Below are 10,233 nucleotides of genomic sequence, written 5' to 3'. Positions count from 1 at the left end.
TTTATTCCACTGGGAAATTTTGAACAGGAATCGTATTCATGAAGGATAAAACTATCAAAGTTTATTGGTCATATCCCGCTGGCCGACTTCCCAGATATGTGGATTTGGACCAATCCCTCAGGAATGTTCTAAAATGCCTAATGGTAATAATTATGATGATGTACTGCCAACTCAATTTCAACTCTTGGTAACACTTGTCAGGGTTTTCTAGGTATAGAGGACTCAGAAGTAGTTTACTATTGCCTGCTTCTGATGGTGATGTGAAACTTGCTACAGGATACCTTCTCTTCTGGGAGTGCAATGGGGAATTGAATACCCAGCCTTTGACTCTGCAACCAGATACCTAATTCACTGCTAATCCAGTTGGCTGTGGCAATTTGTTTGTTTGTTTTGTTGCACCTGGAAAGCCACTATTTAAGGACTGAACATCGAACTGTCTGGGCCTGCAGCAATTTGTCTGTGATTCAAAATGGATGCTTTCGTGGTGTGTACCTAATATTCATGTCTTGCCTTGCTTTGTGTGTTTCATCCAAGTCCTGAAAATCCTGCTCTACATTCTTTCTGATTCCTTTCTAGCAATGGTTTTTAGTTGCAAGGTCAGAAATTGGGATCTGTCTTTCGGAGGCTATGTTTAATGAGTAATGTATAAAGCATGGTTCTTACCTGGATCACATAAAAATGTGTGTCCCCGGCCTCTGAGTTTTACATAATTAACTACTGTATATAAAAGTTTCAGATCAAACATCTGCTAGGACTCAGTGGTGTATTTTCACTGGATCGGACCACCTCCACTAGATTTGGTCAGCCCCCCTAAAATCCTTGGGAAGATGCTGAAAAATCTTCAAAGCATTTTGGGGGGCACTACAGAGGGTTCTTGAGAGTCCCCTGGACTGCAAGGAGAACAAACTTATCCATTCTAAAGGAAATCAACCCTCTGTGCTCACTGGAAGGACAGATCCTGAAGCTGAGGCTCCAATACTTTGGACATCTTATGAGAAGAGAAGAATCCTTGGAAAAGACCTTGATGTTAGGAAAGTGTGAAGGCAGGAGGAGAAGGGGACAACAGAGGATGAGGTGGTTGGACAGTGTCATCAAAGCGACCAATATGAATTTGACCCAACTCCGGGAGGCAGTGGAAGACAGGAGGGCCTGGTGTGCTCTGGTCTGTGGGGTCACGAAGAGTTGGACACGACTAAACAACAACAACAGAGGGCTTCAGGAGGAGGAACAGGAGAAGGAAGCCCCAGTTCTACTGATGCTGGATACTGGAAAAAACCAGTGGGTCTTGGCTATCATTAGGAGTGACATTAATGGATTTTCAGCTTTCTTCCTTTCCTCAGAAAACAGGACTCATTGTGACAGTGATGGATGCTTCAGCTTCGTTGATTTCCCCTTGCCATGAAGGGAAACCCATTACTAGAAATGACAAAGATGGATTCCCAGTTGTCCTTTTATTACTCCCCCCTCCATGAAAACTGAACTTTTACATTCTCATTAAGGAAAAACTGACTAGACATTTGTCACAGATACTTCTTAAGCATCTGCCCTGTAAGCAGGGGGACGATGAAATGTTGATTCTCATTATTGACGTAGATTTAGCAACTGCTAGCCTAATGGGAAGGTTTAACTCCTAGTTGAATCTTGTCTTTGGTACCACCTCTTTGTGACACCGCTAGAGAACCAAACGTAAGGCACTCTGACTATCTGATCTCACTAGTGGAGGATTCAAAAAATATGGTAGATTACTTTTAGGGAAAACAACTCTAGCATGCCCCAGAATATAGAAAAGATTGTGAGGGTTCGATGGGATGATCACGTGACTCTTCCTTTTCTCCAATAACTTCACCAGATGCCATTTACAGTGGTGACGATGGAACATTTCTTTTTGAACTAGCAGATAAACCATTGTCTTGAATTGGAACATAGTGTCTTTCACTTTCCTCCAAAGGGATGGGAAGGGGCTTCCAATCTTCTAAAACAAAGGGGCTGCCAAAACTAGAGTTCTACGGTCCTGGTGGCTCGGCTGGCGACCATTCCTTCATCGTCATTCCCGTCTGTATAGGCAGCAGGGGCACGGATGCATCTCCAAGGAAATCCTCCCACTTGGGACACCTCCCAGGTTCCAGCACCTCCCAGGCTCTCTCCAGTCTGCCTTCTTCATCATCTCCCGCACTTGCCATTTACTCTTCTTTCTTGTTCTACTCTTTCCTCTCTTAATTTCTACCTCCACTCCCTAGCTTCTGCTTCTGGGGGGAATCATAGCCCTTCTCCTATGATCATCCTCTTCCCTAGGCACCTTCAGTCTCTCACACTTCTGGGTCCAAGGATATTGCAACCAGATTCATTCCCAACCTGGAGGTAATGCCCCTCCTCCTTCTATTACTTCTCCTTCCCCAGCTTCTATCTCCTCACTCTCTTTCCTTTCCTGTAGCGTTCTCCATTTATTAGATCTATGGTTCTTGTATTATGTAATGGTTTATGAATATTCATGTTGCTGAGAGGCGGAGTCAAGAGAGATGCTATAAGAGGCGGGGTCAGAGAGTCAGAGGGCAGATTAAGTGAGATGGAGTCAGTAAAAGAAATGTAAGAGAGTCAGGCAGGAGAGAAAGGCCAGACGGTGTAATAGAGTGTGTAGTTTGGGGAAATTCTGAGGAATGATTAGCTACTGAAGATATGAATCAATCTATGTAATCAATAAAACAAGTTTTTATTTAAAAGAACTTGAAGTGTGGACCTGAACTTTTCTGAAGTAAATGATGATTTAGAGATCACTTGGTGGCAGCAAGTGTAAAAGAAGAGAGTGTTTGCCTTTGTGTGCTCTGGGGCTTGAAGGTCAAGCAAGGGGCATGAGGGTAGACACCACACTTTCCTTTCCTGCCTTTTTAAACTGCTCTTCCTTTACTCCCATCCCTCTCAAACTCTGGGACAGTTCCTCCTCTTCTGTCCCCTGGAGGGAATCCTCTGGGGTTTTCTCTGGAGGCATCGGGAGTCCATATTCCCCTCCTTTCTCTGTCTCCTTGGTGGGAATGGTCGGCACTCCAGCGTGTGGTGACCCGACTCACCTTCTGGCTCACAAGGATATAAAATGAATGGTAAATACTTTGGGGAGTTCAACCATAGATGGTCCTGCCTATGAAGCATCTTAGTGACAAGATACAGCAAGATGACTCATTGAACACCTGCTAATTTCGCAATCCCTTCAATTAAAATGGTACGAGAAAAAATCAGTAGGTGCAAGTAAAGTTCTGTCTCATCATCTTTCTGAGTTATTGGCGGAAGTTCAACTCATTGTGAATTCACCCACACCATGCCATGAAACAAAGAAGAACAGAGCCCCCAGAAAACTAAAAATGAACAAGTGAATGAACTGGAATCAATGAAACAAAAGGATTTACTTTCTTGATTCTCAACAGCATCAAGCAGTGCTTTGGAAACAGATGATCCAGCCACCCACATGGTACTGATGGGGAAAATGACATGGAATCAACTTGATTAGCAGTTTTATCTATGGCAGCTCACACCTCATTTAGCTTATCTTTGTAGACACACAAATGCTTCACACTTTGAGAACAGAGCTACTGGGTAGACTGGAGACCATGATTGGGGGCCTGTGACTCACTCAGTTTTACCTCGTGGAGGGAATGCAACAAATATTCTTCTAAGTAGCTTAGTCCAAAAGGTAACAAGGATGAGGCATTATATATCAATAGTGCCTACAAAGGCAACAGAGAGCTCTTAGAACTATCCCAGAGGATATTGCTGCCTATTTACAGTGGACAACAGTTTCTTAAACAGCTTTGAACACGATAGGCCAGAGAACCAGCCAAAGCTCTACAGAAGTGTATACTCCTTGCATTCAAATTCAGTCTCTGGCATCTTCGTTTAAACCATTCAGGCAGCAAGATGGGGAAAAGGCATAACATCAATTCACACATTAGAGGGAATGCATATTTTCCTGCTATTATAATATTCTCTCTCAAAGCATGCAGTTTGTGCAAAATGCTTGAGCAATTAGACCTACAAGTGAAGCCCATGTTTTCCTCCCAATGACAAGGCACAAAACAAAAGCAAGCTAATTTGTAATATGCAGAAAGAGACTTGGATAAACAGATGTTGCTCACTTCTTAAGGGAGCTGTTCTAATAACATGGTCTAAGTTGAGCCAGGGTGAATCAGCTGTTATGGTAAGTGCAGCATTACAGCAGATATTCTGTTTAGAAACATACAGGTTGAGTTCCTGGGATCTTCTGTGATGATAATCCTTGGCAGTAAATAAAAAGCAAAAAATACTCTCCCTCTGCTTGTGAGCTGCTTGGGGTGTAAGGGTACATTTGTAAGTGCAAGTGCTCATCATGAGAGTCTCCATAGTTAGACCTTGCTCAATAAGTAGAAGCTCAAAATGTGCACATCCAATTCAGTGCATATCATCAAACAAGGAACAGGTCTTGGCTAACAGCTCTGCACTGGCATTAATGGTTCTGAGTTGCCCAATCAAGGCCAAATCGTCCCCAAACAGTTCTCATTACAACAAAGGTAGCATAATGCTACTGGAAAAGTCACTTCTTTCCAAGTTACCATGTGTATAAGCTAAGAAGGATCAAGGGAACCTGGGGCACGTATGGTGGCAGATGATATCATGGTCCTTGCCACTCAGAAAGTCCCAGAGTTTACAAGCCCTGGTTCCACTACATCATTGAGCCTAGTTTGAGGCTGCAGTTTCTGGCTAGCCAGAGAGTACACCCAGTAAAAGAAATCCAAAAGCTACCTGAGTTGATATATACAGGGGAAGTGATGAGAGTTCAAGAAGTAGGCAAAGAAATGATCACAGGTTAAAGCCAAAATCAATATATAGTCATGATCTATAAGTCATGACCATAGGGGGCTGAAAATAAAACAGGGAAGAGCCAGAGGTCAGTGAACACTCAGTATTAGATTAGCGTGGGAGACCAATTAGGTGCTGAAGATCAAGCAGAAGAGGGGGAAAAGACAGAGGCAGTAAAATCATTGGTTTCAGCAGCTTGACATTTGTGTTCTGTATTCCCTGAACTGCACCTATTCTGTTCTTTGCTAGAGCTCAGCCATGATTGATGGAGATGATTGCTTTGCCTCATCTTGCTCTAGTGTCCTGCTTTTTCAGCTGTTTATCTTCTCTAGGGCTTGGAGGCCTTTTGTTTTTGGAGCCTCCCTGTTACCCACAGAGGATGAGCTCTCTTTGAGGCCTCTGCCCCACTGTGTCACTGGGAGTCCTGTTGAGACTCAAACCTCTTTTCTTCCCTCAGTGCCACCAGCTGAGATGTCATCCTGGCCTTCTTCCTCCGAGGAAAACTCTGTCAGGCGGGGCAGGAGACAGTTTGAGATGGTATAGTGGGAAAGGGTGCTGTATTGTCCCTCACCACAGCAGCCACACCCTGAAGAAGAGTCTCATGAATGAAAAGAGCTAACTGTATTGACCTCCAGAAGGAGAAGACCTTTCAGAAATGTAATGGGTTTTAACTGCCAATTCAAGAACAAGCCATCTCAAACACTTTGTATTATAAGAGATGAAGCTCACAACAATATATTGCTGCTGAGAAAACCCCACTTCCCATCAATTACTGTTAGGATCTCAGCTTATCCAGGAGAGGACAGAGAAGCCTGGAGATGATGTCACTGAATCTGCTAAATCAAAATCTCCTGATTTTTTAATATTGTGAGTCCCTGCTCCACTACTCTACTCACTTGGATCCTGGACAACTTCTGCCATTCAAAACAAGGAGTACAAGACTAGAGATCTGATGTATAAAGTAACTTTGGCATTTGGAATCATTAACATCTCATCTGTGTACATGTACATTCATTAGCATTACCTCCCAGACCATAACCGCAGTTCCCATTTTTTGTTGCAGAGAGTTATGCAAGTAGCACATTACATTGCATTACACTTTTGTAATGTCTAATTTTGCTCATTCTGGAGGGGTGGGGAATGGCCAGTTTGCTTTGCTTTACAGATGACCAAAGGTGGACTTTCCTTTGGGACAGATTAACAAGAGTCCTGCACAAAGCAACACACAGCCCTATTGTTTCTTCTCCACACAAAAGAGCTGTATCTTCTTTTGACGTGGTGCAACCAAGCATTTCCTGTGCTCAGTCATGATAGGTAACTATGCACAGCAGCAATATCTTTATGAAGTGCAAATTTGGTCAATGGTATTGAATAGCATCCATGATCCATATGCTGGATCAGGGCTTCTGGTGCAGCCTTGTTGACATCCCTTGAGAACCACCAGAAATGATTCATTACCTTTGGTAATGAGGTTAACAGGAAAGAAAGCAAGAATCACAAAATATTAGAATAATGGCTTGCTTTGGACATCACTTGGCTATAGCATTATGATCCCTTGCATCTGTGTATGACCCACAGTGGGCAACCAATCATGGTGACAACACACCTTGATCTAAGACCATCTGAAATGTGATACTTGTCAATGGAATTCGCTCATTCAGTCAGCAGCTCATCATGAGGTGTCAAGTAATCAAAAGCTCAGAAATGTTCCTGCATGTGTGGACCGAGCTGCTATTTTTCAAACCCCATGAATGATGCCTGTTCTATTCCCAAAAGGAAAAAGGAAAAAGCATCAGTATTCACCATAGGACAATTTTTCCTTCTGATTTTTGCTTTTCAGTAGCAAAAGAGTCATTCCAACAGAGGTTGGCTAGTGATGAGAAATGTGCAGATAAGTGTTTTTGAGGTACAAAACCAAGAAGCTTGATGGCAAGCTTGATGGCAGAGGCAGGACCAGAGGAAGGAAGGAAGGAAGGAAGGAAGGAAGGAAGGAAGGAAGGAAGGAAGGAAGGAAGGAAGGAAGGAAGGAAGGGGAGCTGTGGGCTCAAATGTGAATTGTATTATGTTGAGCACTGAACCCCCAAACCAATCCGCAGCTCCTGAGTGATCACTGACTGTGAATTTGACCATAATACAGTCTGCAAAACAAATCTCAGCAAAGCCAAATAGAAGCAATTTGGCTTCCAAGTGCAGTTGCAGTCCGAGATATGACCCCACCACAGCTCAATGGAAACAAACAGGAGACGGAGACTGTGCACAAGCAGACACCAATAAACTGGGTGATTATTTCATTCCATAAAGAAAGACACAGCCTTGAGTTTACAGGAGAGGAGCAGGGCTGCTGAATACTAGACATTTTGGAGGTCATTCATTCATAGGATTGTCAAAAGTAGAAGGCAACTTAACGGGACATAACTATATACAGGCTTAATGATTTGTTGCTTTTTAATTGCAAGACAGCTTGTAGCAGCAGCTGGAGTCACTAGAGTTAAATGGATCTGATTATTGCCATTATGATTTGAAAAGAGGAAGAATGGACACCTACCATCTACTGTAACAGCTGTTGCAGCAGTTACTTATGCCAGCATATCAATTTTTCTTATTTGTTTATGTATTTATTGTTGTGAATCTTCTTCCCATCATGTAGTGAGGGACTACACACATTGGCAATAAAATTGTGCTGAGGAAGGCTTCCAGCATTGCTTTTTTGCTTAAAAGCCAGTGCAGAGATGAGCATGTACACTTCCATTTATTTCAATGGGATCAACTTTATTTAATTCTGTATTGGAAAGTAACTCTATTTGCCTTTTTTCTTTTCATTGAACAAGTAAATGGGACTTTGGAAACTTGGGCAAAATGGAAAAAGAGTTAGTTTAGAGTGGGGGAGAGAAGGGGCTGGGAAAATATGAAGGACACAGACTAACACTTCATTGAGAGAGGAAAACAGACATTTCTGTCACTTTGGTCTTTTTCTGCATCATATAAATATAAGATTAATTGACCTTTTTATCCAAGCTTTCTAATTTCTTAAAAATTCTTAACTAACCTCTAGGAACAGAAAACTGTGATTTTGATTAAATAAACCTATGTGAAGTCCACTGGATCTGCAAAGCTATCCTTCCAGGGAAAAAAATGAAGGATTAACAGCATATGAGAAAGATCAACTCTCTTGCAAGTTGTGTTACAAATTGGACAGTTGGTGTCACTGTCTACTTTTACCACAACAGCACATAGGCAGATGAAATAATTAAAATGTCAAGAGGACAGGAAATCGATGTAAATGAACAGGAAAAACAAAGCTTTCCAGAAGTTCATTATTGCTGGTTAATCAAGGCATTTGAGTAGATGTCAGACATCCCCACCAGTGACAGAAAGGGCTTTATTTTATGAGTTGTATGATTCCAGTATTTCTTAGGCACTTCTTTGGTTTCTTGACTATTATTAGGGTACCCGGTGTGTGGTGTAGTGGATAGAGTGATGGACTAAGACCTTGGTGACCAAGAATCAAGTCCCTACTTGGCCATGGACACTCACTGGGGGAGTGGAGCTGGTAAAACCAGTCCTTAAGTACCCCCTACCTTGAAAGCCGTATTAAAGTTTTTATGAGTTGGTTCTTACTCCACGGTCTCCACCAGAGGGAACTGGGAAATATTCCTTTGTAATTTTCAGACCTTTTGGCAAGGATTGCAAAGTGTTAATAAAGTGAAATTCTTTTTTGAAATATAAGGTTCCAAGTGAAGGCTTAACAAAGAGCTATTTTGCATTTCAATGAATCATCCCAAAAAGATTGAATGCCTTAACCCTGTGCCAGTTTGGTGTGGGACAGCTTTTAAAGGAGAAGGATGGGTCATTTTAAGTAGGGACACAAGTGGATGAGGTCTTTTTTTCTATGCCAAAGAGTTCCATCAGGGTGCCACATACCATAACTATATGCCAGTGTGGACAGGCTCTTCCTTTACCAAAACACTGTAAATAACACTTCAAGAGCTTTAGATCCCCACTGAGCTACACAAATTATTTTTAATCCAAAGTGCTGAGTTCCCACTGACTTCCTACCAATTCCATTCCTGTGGGCCCAAATAATATTTCCATGAATAGCTTGATTGAATACCCCATCTTGTGACTCACACAAAATTTATCTGTTATGCCCCCACAAGCTCAGTTCTCACTCCTTAATATGATTTCTTTGCACAAAACAAATTTTGGCCAAAAAAACTCATATCTTTCCTCCTTCTAAAGGTAACCTTAAGAATACAAATATAATTAGTCATTCCTTCTGAATGAAACTGCTCCTACAACATTTTTTTCAAGAAAGAAAAGACAGAAATCTGGTGTTGTTGTTTTAACTTACTTTTTCAAGAAAAAGTTTTACTCCTGTATCTGAAAGAGGAATCAAGATGTTGTGACAAACCCAGACCTACTGGGATCTGCCACACGTTAACTAAGCTGCCACCAACCATTCCCTATAAGAAGTCACACAGACCAGGGATGGATTTTTAAACAAATAAAAGAACAAGGTTTATTTAAATCACACAGGGAAAAATAAAACGATCAGGTGAATAAGATAAAGTAACGTGGCTTATTCTCACTCATACATACACACAGTTTGGTTCACACAGAACCCTTAACTTGAAGCACAGACCCTGAACCTATCAGTTCTGGCTAACCAACAGACACCTGAACCTATCAGGTTGGTACTCTGACACACAGTAGTACCCTGTCTGACACACAGACTCCCACACCAGCTTCTTCTTCCCAGCTGCTGCTTCTTCACATCCCAGCGTCTCCACTTCACCACACAGGCTTCACATTTATATACAGTACAGCCCCTCCTCCTGATGTCCCGCCTTCCACTCCCCATAGGATGGAACTTTCCCTCCAAACCCATGACAGACAGGTAACATCAGTGCTGTATGTAACACCTCCCCTCTTTATAAGTTGTTTTGTAGGGGGAAAGCTAAGGTGCTTTTTCCCAAAAAAACAACCTGGATAAAACACACAACAACAGTTATACATACCATATCATACTTACTTCTACTTACATTCTAAGTTAACCATAGCAATTAGGCATTTAAACATTTACCATATACATTACATCAATTTACCTTTATTCATACAAACCAAGTTCAAAAAACAGGTACATTTAACTTTTTGTCATCAATATATATACATAGTCCATGTTCTTTCGCCGTCTTCATTCTTCAGGTCTTCTTGACAAGGCGTCAGCAACACAGTTCACTGACCCTCTGACCACCTTCACTTCAAAGTCATAGTCTTGCAGATTTAAAGCCCACCTCATAAGTTTGCTATTGTGGGTTTTCATTGTCTTTAACCATTGCAGTGGTGAATGGTCAGTGCACAGAATAAAATGTCTTCCCCAGATGTAAGGCTTGGCCTTCTGGATCGCGTAGA

The sequence above is a fragment of the Pogona vitticeps genome, chromosome 4, assembly GCF_051106095.1.
Source record: "Pogona vitticeps strain Pit_001003342236 chromosome 4, PviZW2.1, whole genome shotgun sequence".
Lineage (NCBI taxonomy): Eukaryota > Metazoa > Chordata > Lepidosauria > Squamata > Agamidae > Pogona > Pogona vitticeps.
This window is presented reverse-complemented; position numbering follows the sequence as displayed.